Source organism: Phoenix dactylifera, chromosome 16, assembly GCF_051530095.1.
Source record: "Phoenix dactylifera cultivar Ajwa chromosome 16, Ajwa_hap1_PhDact_Kaust_v1.1, whole genome shotgun sequence".
In the NCBI taxonomy this organism is placed as follows: domain Eukaryota; kingdom Viridiplantae; phylum Streptophyta; class Magnoliopsida; order Arecales; family Arecaceae; genus Phoenix; species Phoenix dactylifera.
Genome location: NC_143205.1, coordinates 14,693,153 through 14,703,811, shown reverse-complemented (window position 1 = coordinate 14,703,811; position 10,659 = coordinate 14,693,153).

Below are 10,659 nucleotides of genomic sequence, written 5' to 3'. Positions count from 1 at the left end.
ATGGGTCAATTGGCTAGCCATTCTACAGCTTCCTTCATAGAATACTAGGTTTTTGTATCCGAAACCTAAGCCTGATTACCAAATGATAGAACCATCCAACTTAACTGATTCATGGCAGTCATCAAAGGCAGCATGCATATAACTTTGTTGATTTTATAATTAATGCTTAATGTTCATTAAATATGAGAGCTTCATCCACAACTCAACTTATCGGAAATTCTACAGCTTGTGCACATGTTAGATTTTAATAGACTCGAAATGAAGTTAAGATTCCCTTTCCACTTAAAATCAACCACCTAGTATATTTTCTGCAACCAGGACTATTGATCTCCTATCCTTAGCTGAGAGGAGGATCTGAGCAACTTTAATTACAAATCGCTATTTCTCGATCCTCCTTGATCAACAGGTTAATTCACAAGAACTCCATTCCATGTGCCTCAACTTTAAACATTTTTTTTTTATTTTTCAAATAACAGCAATGCATGGCTCTTCCATAACCTTGGTAAGGTTGGACCTTTTTTTTTTGTTTCATAATTCTCTATCCTTTTAAATGTATTTATTTTCCTGAATGAATAAATGATGATTCCACCATCTTTTGCACCGAGAGAAAAGACGGAAAAAGAATGATGAGGAAAACGATAGATCTATATGTGCCGGGATCTATGGACAACGCTTTAGTCTGTATGCGAGTCCGATTTGAATTGGATGGAAGGGCCCACTTTAACCTCATTTTGGTAGTGATAAATGAAGTGGGTTTGGGGCTCATTGCGTGTTCATCTAGCATTACTCGTACCATAAAAATTTGTATCCATCAATCTGTCGGCAGCTACCAGAAAGGATGATTTGTGCCCGTGAACACAAAACATGCCAACAAAACCCAGTAACGCCGTATCTAAACCACGGTAGGAGTACAACTCAGACAACCCTAAAGTTAGCTGGAGAAGGGGTGAGGTGAATGGTTGAGACATTGGGTGCTGGACTTTTCCGTTGTATGGTCTGTAAGAAGTCCATTTATCGGAGGATTTCCGGCGGGGATTCTTCGATGCCTAAATCAGAACAATGAGGCAATAATGTGGAAGGGAGAGATTTTAGCAGAATAAGGACTCTCTGAAAAGGATAGCATATAGGGAGCTAGCCTTGTCATTATGTAGGCCGACGTTACGTACAATAATGCCAGGTAGCGGCTAGTAATACGGCCGCGGCTCAATTTGTGTGGGGAGAGAGCGGTCCAGGTTCGATGCGGGACATGAAGCTGACATAATTAAAGACCTTCAGAGCTATTGACTGTGGAGGTTGTCAGCCCTTGTCGACACATGTCGATTATTTTCTTTGGTTGGTGACTCCTCGGTTGGAGCTAAAGTTGTTCACCTCAATTTATATCCGAGGACAGGAAGGTCGGTCAGGCCCAAGGTGAAGGTATCTAGTATTTTTTTTCCATCAAAACCAAATGCCGGTTTCATCCATTTTCCATCGCAATCAGATTCTTTTGCATTTAAATACCCGCAACTTCCTGTAATCTAGAAGATCTATCTAGATATCTGTTTACTAAAACTGGTTGGATAGCCAAGCTGGAGGAAATTCCTCCACCTCGGCCTGGTAAGTTACCCGTCGCCACTTGATAGTTTTTGTTAGCAAATGATATTTGATTAGTTTTTGCCGACACTTCTCCATATTTGTCCAAAAATCAATGCTACAGCCGGTGATAAAGAACGACAAAGAACCTACCAAATTTCTGCCCACAAGAGGGTTCACTACCCAGGCATGCGACTAGACATGAGCATGGTCATTGTGCCTTGGAACATACTTGAGACTAATTCATCTGCCTTGCATCATGGTTGATCATGGTTATCTTGGTCTTTCAACCTGCATATTAACATCATAGCCAAATCGTTCTCTTTTAGCCTATTCCTCCATATTTGGTGGAATTTATCAAGGCTGAACTCTATCGAGTCTGGTAAGAATTATATGACTTTTGTCTATTTGACTTCATCCAACTTGGTCTATATGACACCTGTTCTACTCGCTCCACCCCATCTTGAGGCAAATATGAGGTATGTACATATAATGGCCTACCTGATCTATACCTGACCTGTTGCCATCCTTAAGAAGGGTGGGTCAATACTCAATAAAGAGTTTGGGCGGCAAGAGAGCTCAGGAGGAGAGCGACATAGAGGAGGAAAGGAATATATTAGGAACAAAAATTAGGTCAAGTTGCCCCGAGCTTATTGGCAATGTACAAGCCTATTCCTCCATTGAGCCTCAAAAGTCTCAACCCGATTTGGCCCAACAAGCCTAAAACCTGAGCCCGGACTCACTCCAAATTGTGCAAGTCCCAGGCTATTTTGTTTAGGTCAACTTGTGACCTTTGGCCCTAAGTATAGGGGTGTAAATTGATCGAGTCGGGTCGGGTCATGAGTAACTCCGATCTAACCCGGTTTCTTGTTCGGGTCCTAATTTTAGATTCAGACTCAACCCAATAGAAGATCGGTTAAGTCGGGTCGAGTGTGCTGCTATAATTTTTGACTCAATGAGTTATTCGGGCCAGGTCGGGTCCATGTATAATCTAGACCCAACCTAAAAATTTAGATCCGATTCGGATCCGAGTTGGATTTGATTCGGGTCAATCCATCCATGGCTCTCTTTTTCTCTTTATTGCTATTCCGAACCAATCCAGTGTATTTACATCACAAATGTAGCTAGGTTGAAGTACGCTTTAACCATACGAGCGATTCAAAATGGTCCTTTTTTGTATTAGACTGATGCATAACAAGCACCAAGCAAGATATTTGAATCATGCTCCCAGCCAACCTCGAGCACAAGTTGACATTTTGAAATAACATAAAACTACCCGACCTAGCCAGTTTGTCATCTTGTTCAAGTAATTAATGGCTGTCATGATCCATGGTAAGCCTTTCTTGTTGTGTGGCCCACAGCCAACGCCCCATATTTCTTCGTGATTTGAGAGGGTTAGGTGTAGTTCGTTCAGTATTTAGACAGTTTTCACCTTCATATCCGTGCAAATTTAACGCTACCTAATTCTAAAGGGGTCTGCCCATGTTTTTATTCGAGAGCTACTTGCACAAGAACGCCTACTAAAAGGGCTAATCTGTTATTTCTTCCATGGCCCCTAGAATGCCAATATTAGCACGGATCGAACGGAAATGTAACTTACTATTCAAATAACTATTCAGAGTTTCTTGTAAGGCTTGTTGAAAAACTCGTTGTCGGACCTGATTAATCGCTCTTTGTTGTTCAAAATGAAGGGTGTCATTTTTGTAATTTTCTAATCGTTCCAAAGTGTCACAAGTGGCATTAATCAAATTTTCTTTTTCTCGTTCTATCTCAGAGTATCCATTCATTCGATACTCTTCTGCTTCTATTTCCACTTTCCGACACAGAGCGTCATACTTTTTTTCTTGTGATGGTTGAGGAGTTTCTTTCTCTGAGGGTGCGGGACGCTCGCAGAGTCCGTGCATTCCGTACCACCACAGGTCGTTCTTGGGGCTTCTAGTCCAACTGGACTGGGAGAACAACAGTCAGGTGCACCCATTGGACGCTGGAGCCAATGCTCTACCCATTAATTTGTTGAGATGGCCGTCAATGACATTGATCTAGATGCAGAGCGTGGGTTAGGCCTTAATAAAATTTATTTGTATTTCTACAAGCTGCAGCCCGATGGTCCAAAAAATTTTATAAATTTAGATCACGTCGAGGCGGATCGCTGGATTGAAAACTCAAAATTACCTAAATTTTTAATATCTCGGATCGGATCTGAATTCAATAAGCTCAAACCCGATCCAAAAAATGGAATAGATCTAAGTTTAGGATCCGACTCGGCTCCACGGATCCTCTAAAATGGGCCGGGTTGAGTCAAAGCGGATCGGGTCACGGGTCAACATGACCCCTTTGCAGCCTTATGATTATTTAGGCATTAATAATATTTCTTTAGGATTTCCTTTGATAGTTGTTTGCTCTTGTATCATTACAAGATTTTTATATGTGCTGTGTGCATGAAAGAATCCAGAGAAAAAGCATAAATGAGAGAATTTTATAAAATATTTTATACTAGGCAACTATGATTACATATAGAAAAATGTATCTATCGAAATAAGTAGGAGAAAAGTCAAAGCTCTCTAAATTCTAGAGGTTGTTTGAATTGCCTCCCATTTGTAACTTAATGTAGTATTTAGCTGCAATTGAATTGCATGCACCCCAAAAAAGTATTTCGATGCCTGCAATTACAACTGCAGGCTACAATTCAGCTATAAAAAAAAAGCTTCAAAACTTGTTAGTGGAACTGTAGCCAAAATTGGCCATGAATCCGATTGTAAGGAATCTAGTAATTGAGAGAGTCCTTTAGAAGGGACCCTTCGCTACTTCCCACCATTCACCTTCTTTTTGTAATTTAAAATAATATTATTATCATATCATCATCACTAAACAAATATTTTACTACTATTATATGTCAGTATTATAATAGTGTTATACTATCATAATATTATTAGAATATCATAATTATGTCATATTATTAGAATAATAGTAATAATATATTATCATTATAAGATTGTGTAATAAGAAATATTATAATATCATATTGCTATTATAAAATCATAAATTATTATTATTATATTATAATATCATTATAACACTTTATTATTATTATATTAGTATAATAATATTATGGTAATATAATAATTTTCTAATAGTACTATGATAATGTTATTATTGTAACGTTATAATACTATTATAATGTTATTATATCAAAACTTATATAGTATTATAATAATGACTATAGTTTCATTAACAAATAATGTATAATAATTATTAGTCATTAAAATGTATATGATAAATAAAATGTCCAATTATCAGAGTATCAAATTATTTTATAGTCATATAGTTACCATAGTAATTATTCTTATACTAATCCAATTGTAATTTAATAGCAATATTATTTTTATTATAATGATAAAAATAATATAATAAATATTATAACACGATAAGAATTGTGAACAGGGTCAATTGCAGGTTACCGCATCTCTTTTATACCAAACAACCCAATAGTTTCTAGATATCTAAGGAAGTGTTACAATTTTTTTTCATAAAAAATAAAATACTGAGTAGGGGAAGTCAATGCTCTCTAAAATTAAAAAGTATTCCAGATTGAAATTACACCATATGCTGGATGGGGTAATAATCCCATATCTTTATTTTATTATTTTATTTTTAACAAACATATCTTATATCCTTTTGCAAAATGAAACTTTTCCCTATTTCTTTTGAGAAGCTTGGATTCTTGACTCCGAAGTCCCAAATAAATAAAAACTTCTGCACGAAGAAAGAACTTCTATTGTTGGATATTCATCTTGGCAAATGCAATTTTATTATTTTATTTTTATTAATTATTAAAATTACTTAAACACCCCTCAACTTAAGATAGATTTTATTTAGTACCTCTCGAGTTTAAAAAGTTTTGAAAGAATTGCTAAAATTAGCTAAATGATTCAATATGATCCCAGATCTCATTGAGCATCCAACACATCTTAACAATTTTGTCCTTACCAGAAGGCTTATTTATCAAAAAAAAGAGAGAAAAAAACCTCTCTTCTCTTCTCATCCCTCTGTCCTACCTCCTTCTTCTCCTCTTCTCTAAAATTTATTATCATCTTTATCTCTCCTCTCCATCCTTCCTCTCTATCTAAGCTGGTCCTTCTGAAGCCCTTTCACTCCTACCATCTCCTCTTATTTCAACATTGTCGCCCCATCCTACTTTCCTTCTAACTTAGTCTTCACCCATTCTCATCATCTCCTCCTCTTCCTCTCTAAACCCCGTTTCCATCCACATTCTTCCGTTCCGTAACCTAGTCTCGAGCCCCACCCACTCCCATGCCCCCCTCCTCTTCCGGCGCTTCCTCTTCTTTTAACGCCTCCTCCTCATCATCTCTAAAGCCTTGCTGTTGTCCTCATCCCTTCTCTCTATCTAACCTAGTCCTAAGCCTCACCTAATCCCACCACCTTCTTCTCTCTAAATCTCCTCGTCCTCCTCACCATCCCTTCTCATCCCTCTTTCCATCTACTCATAAGGATATTTCAATCCTAGCTAAAAATCTCACATGATGGAATCTTATGAACCCAGATAAATAAAGATGGATGATAGTATCATATTGAATCACTGAACTGACTTGAAAAATTATTTTAAAATTTTTTAATCTTGAGGGGTATTAAGTAAAACTGACTTTAAATTGAGAGAGTATCTAAATAATTTGTTGTTAATTTTTAATTTCAATATTGATAGTTTTCTTTTCCACTCCCCACACATCTTTTCTCCTTTCCTTTTTACCTACAGTCTTCCCATCTTGCATGATTTCATGTGAGATGAAATTCTGTAGGAGATTTACCTAACCAAATTTATCTGTCAAATGTATGAATTAGAAGGGCATTAGTTTTGTTTTCAATTCATTTTAATTGTTTTTGAGGGGGAGGGGGGTTAATCCAAGTGGTCCATGCCCCTCGTTTCTTCAATGGACTTGAGAAGTTTTTTTTTGCATGGCACAAGGCACGCAATGTGCAGAGTTATGGAGCTTTCTCAGACGGGCTTTGCGTCCTATTAATGAACAAGTTTATGAAAAATGGTGGGCCTTTGCCCCAAAGCTTAGTTACCCATTTACTAAATCAAAGGATTATCTAATTTTAGTTAAATGAGACAAATATAGGCAACGCTAGCCAATTGATTCAAGGAGGTCATCTGAAGCAACGGTGATCAAATTTGTTGCCTTCATAATTATGATCACTATTCACTAATTGTATTTTCCCCTAAAAAGCATTTGTTAAGAGTGGAATCTAAGAAACTTCTAGTTAGCTTTGATCTTTGAATCTTCTGCAAGGACCTATATAGGCATATATTTAATCTTATATAAGATATACACTGAGTAGATCTTTGGTACCTATACAGGACCAAAAAATCTAAAAAATATTTTTTGGCCAGTTTTTTTTGAGTAAGAACATAATTAACTCATGGCTCACGTGGATAATGGAAGGCTGCAGCAAGAGCCAATTTAGGTTGACTATATATTGCGCTTGGTATTTGTTATTGAATTTGCAGTAGTTTTGATTGGATTTGAATAGATTTGGACCGTTAGCTTGATGATGATAGCATGACTTAAATAGTGGAAGTATATAAGAACCCGTGCATGCATGTGTTTATTTTCACATCGGCTATGTATTGAATAGATGTTGAGTGCTTATACATGTAAGGATCCGTGCGGGCATGTGTTTAGTCCCATAATGGTTATACGCTAGGTAGATCTTGAGTACTTATATAGAATTAATGAACTCAAATATCTTTGCCAGCTTTTTTGGGTAAGGTCTTAGGTTGTGACAAATAGTATCAGAGCAGATCTGATCTATAGCTCATATGTACTAATAGATACTGCAGCACGTGCTCATTAAGGTTAACTATGAGCCGATTCGTGGTGCTTGTGATTAGATTTGAATAGATTTAGACCCTTAGCTTGAGGAGAACATCGATGCTTAAATGAGGGAAGTGTGTGAAGATCCGTGCGGGCGTGTGTTTAGTCCTACATTGGTTATTTGCTTAATAGATCCTGGGTAATTATACACGATCAATGAACCAAAATAATATCTTTCTGTTAATTTTTTTGGGTGAGGTCTTGAGTTATGACAATAGATGATCAAGAATTCAAAAAATATTTTTTGGTTAACTTTTTTGAATGAAGTCCTGATTTGTTACATCTCATCGTGTACCTAATTTGAAGTAACAAGTTAGGCATCAAAAACAAGCCAGAGATTAGTGTAATAGGTGGTTTTCTCTTCCAATTTCTTAAAAACTTTTCATGTTTTTCCTTTAGGGGTTTTTCTCTTTCAATTTCTTAAAATCTTTCCATGCTTTCCCCTTGTTGCAGCACAACGTACTAATCAAAATGGCAAAAATTCCAAATGTATTTAGAATTGCGTTTTGATTTTTAACATATAGTGTATAATATAAATCATGACTCTATTTTCCTTTTTTTTCCTAAAAAAAAAAATCCTTAACCAAAAGTAGGCACCCAAATACATAAGCCCTAAATTTTCATTTTCCAAGTATCAATCATTGATAATGTCAAAATGCGACTGCCAGAGCCTTCTTGAAATTGGAACCACGTATAGGCCAACTTTTCCGGTAACGCTGAAAATGAAACTAGTTTCTGTATTTATTATAAGAAAACGATGCTGTGGGCTTCACTGCATATATGCAACCTCTTATCCGCTCTCTTGCTTCTGGAGTTAGATTTCATGCATCCAGCTTCGACCTTCATTCCTTTTATAGATAGAGAAGATAGAAAAGGTGCTTGTCTATCCTAGGAAAAAGTTCTATAGCACTCTACTACTAGATTGAACCAAATTTAGCTTGATAGGGAATCAAGGCATGCCTGTCACATCACAAAATTTCTTAAACAGATTACATATGTAATAATTTGAAAATTTTAAGCATCGTGATGAAGTCTAAAACAAAACCTCTAATTCAACCCCATTTATAGGAAAAATTCTCCAATAAAAAAAATGCCTACAAATTAACAAGAAATATACTCCATTTGATAAAATTTTATGCATTTTTTTCTTTGTTTATGAGGAATAGTACCAGATCCTTATGTACGTGTAGTCATAGATGAATAGTGCCCCAACATAATGTGCATCACACCAACATTAAATACGTGGTCAGTCCTATTTGAACTGAATGCAGTGTTCATATTAATTTGGTTTAATTGAAAAGAAAGTTTGGAGCAGCTCATACTGCATGTAGATCAAGCACTGTTTTTTTAATATAATTGGGAGCTATGATTTCCGAGGTTATACATCAACTTAGAGCTTGTTTGAAAAATTTAGTTGGAGCGGGCTGAATTTTTTTATAGAAATCAGACATATTAGCCCGCCTTACTTATTTTTTTCTAAAATCTATCTATGAGCCTTATGGGCCTTTCGGATTACATAATAATAATAATAATAAATTTTACAAAGATTTTTTTTTTCCTTCCATAAAATTTAGGTTGGAGAAGAATTGAGTTGATATAATTTTATTTAAATAGATTATGTAATTTATGATCTCATGGAAATTTTAGTTCGATTCTACTGTATTTTCCAAACGGGAAGTAACTTGTTACGGTAAAAGGATGATGTGAACCGAATAATCTTTCACGGTTTCATCATGGCTATTGGAGTCCTTTTCGGTCGTCGTTTGTGCACGGCCTCTCTTTTTTTTTTTTTTTTTCCGCTAAAGAAAAGGGATAGGGGGGAGGAAGGGACAAGCCCACCCCCGCGTAGCAGTCCCCACTGGGCCCCCGCCCCGCCAGGAGAATGTTCGATGCGGGCAGAAATGGCCGTGTGTTGGGCACCCCGACCGGTTTTACTCATACCCTCCCCACCCGTGGGCCCGGCTCAGCTACTCCTCTAAGCTCTGGCTCGAGTCCCACGTGTGAGTACGTCACACCCGGCACCACCCCGGCTACTAGCGGTTCAAGAGCGGTCCTACACCACAAGTCCAAGCAGTGGCCAAAGTAGTGAGCTCCGGTCCACAATTTAATCGTCGCCGCAGCGATTCGAACTTGGGACCTTGTGGTTAGAATTGCTGCCCAGTACCACTAGGCTACCACGGCCTCTTCGGCCCTTGCGAAAGCCGCTACGAAATCGAGTAGTTGCTTCCTTTCGGCCCCAGACCGAAAGGTAACAAGCTGACGTGGACGACTGGAGCTCAAATAGTCATGCACGTAGGGCCACGTGTAACTCCTCTGGGATCGGAGCATCGGCTGTGTTGCCTGGTATATACGCACACTGAAATCTACGTTCCATATGCTTGTAAGGAAGACAGTGTGTGGATCCCACGTCGTTTTTGGTGACGTGGCCGAAAAGAGTGGCCTTGTGTTGGATTTTTGGTCAACGGGGACTTGGGTCGGATACTCGTCCGACACTTCCCCCATGTGAGTCTGCCACGTGGCGAAGGCTGGGGGAATATACAAACGGCACGCGAGGTATAATTCCATCGGGCAGGAATATTCGAAGGAGAACAAGTCTCGAGGCAAATGAATAACTCTTGCTAGTTAATAGTTTACCCAGAAGTCCTCCTTTAATAACATTGATGCCATTCTTCAATTATGATCGTTAAATGGAACCGACTAAGCGATAGTATTGGCCGGTACGTCAAAGATGGATAAGATTTGATATGGTTAAATGTCAAAATAGCTTGAGCTAGGGCTAACATAGAACTTTCAATGCTCGAAGAAATCAAAAAATAGATTAGTGGTACAAAATAATTCTTATGCAATCAAGATAAATTTTATTAAGAGGCTCCTACGGTCTCAAATAAATTTAAGTAGATATATTACTTTCAGCTTATTATTAAAATATTTTGTAATATATGTTAATGAAATCTAGCACAAAAAGGGTCAGACTCCTTTCTAAGTTCAATCTCAAGTACCAACCGTGCTTAAAGTTTGAGCTCAAATTTTTCAAGAAGATTCTAACAAATTTTCAACACAAATTCTTATAATATATTTTTTAGATAGAAAAAGTAAATATTATAGGTTTAAGTTACGTTCAATTTGAGATGATAATATAATTAGTCAGGAAAAATTATTTGCTGTTTATGAGTTCAAAGAAGATACGAATCCA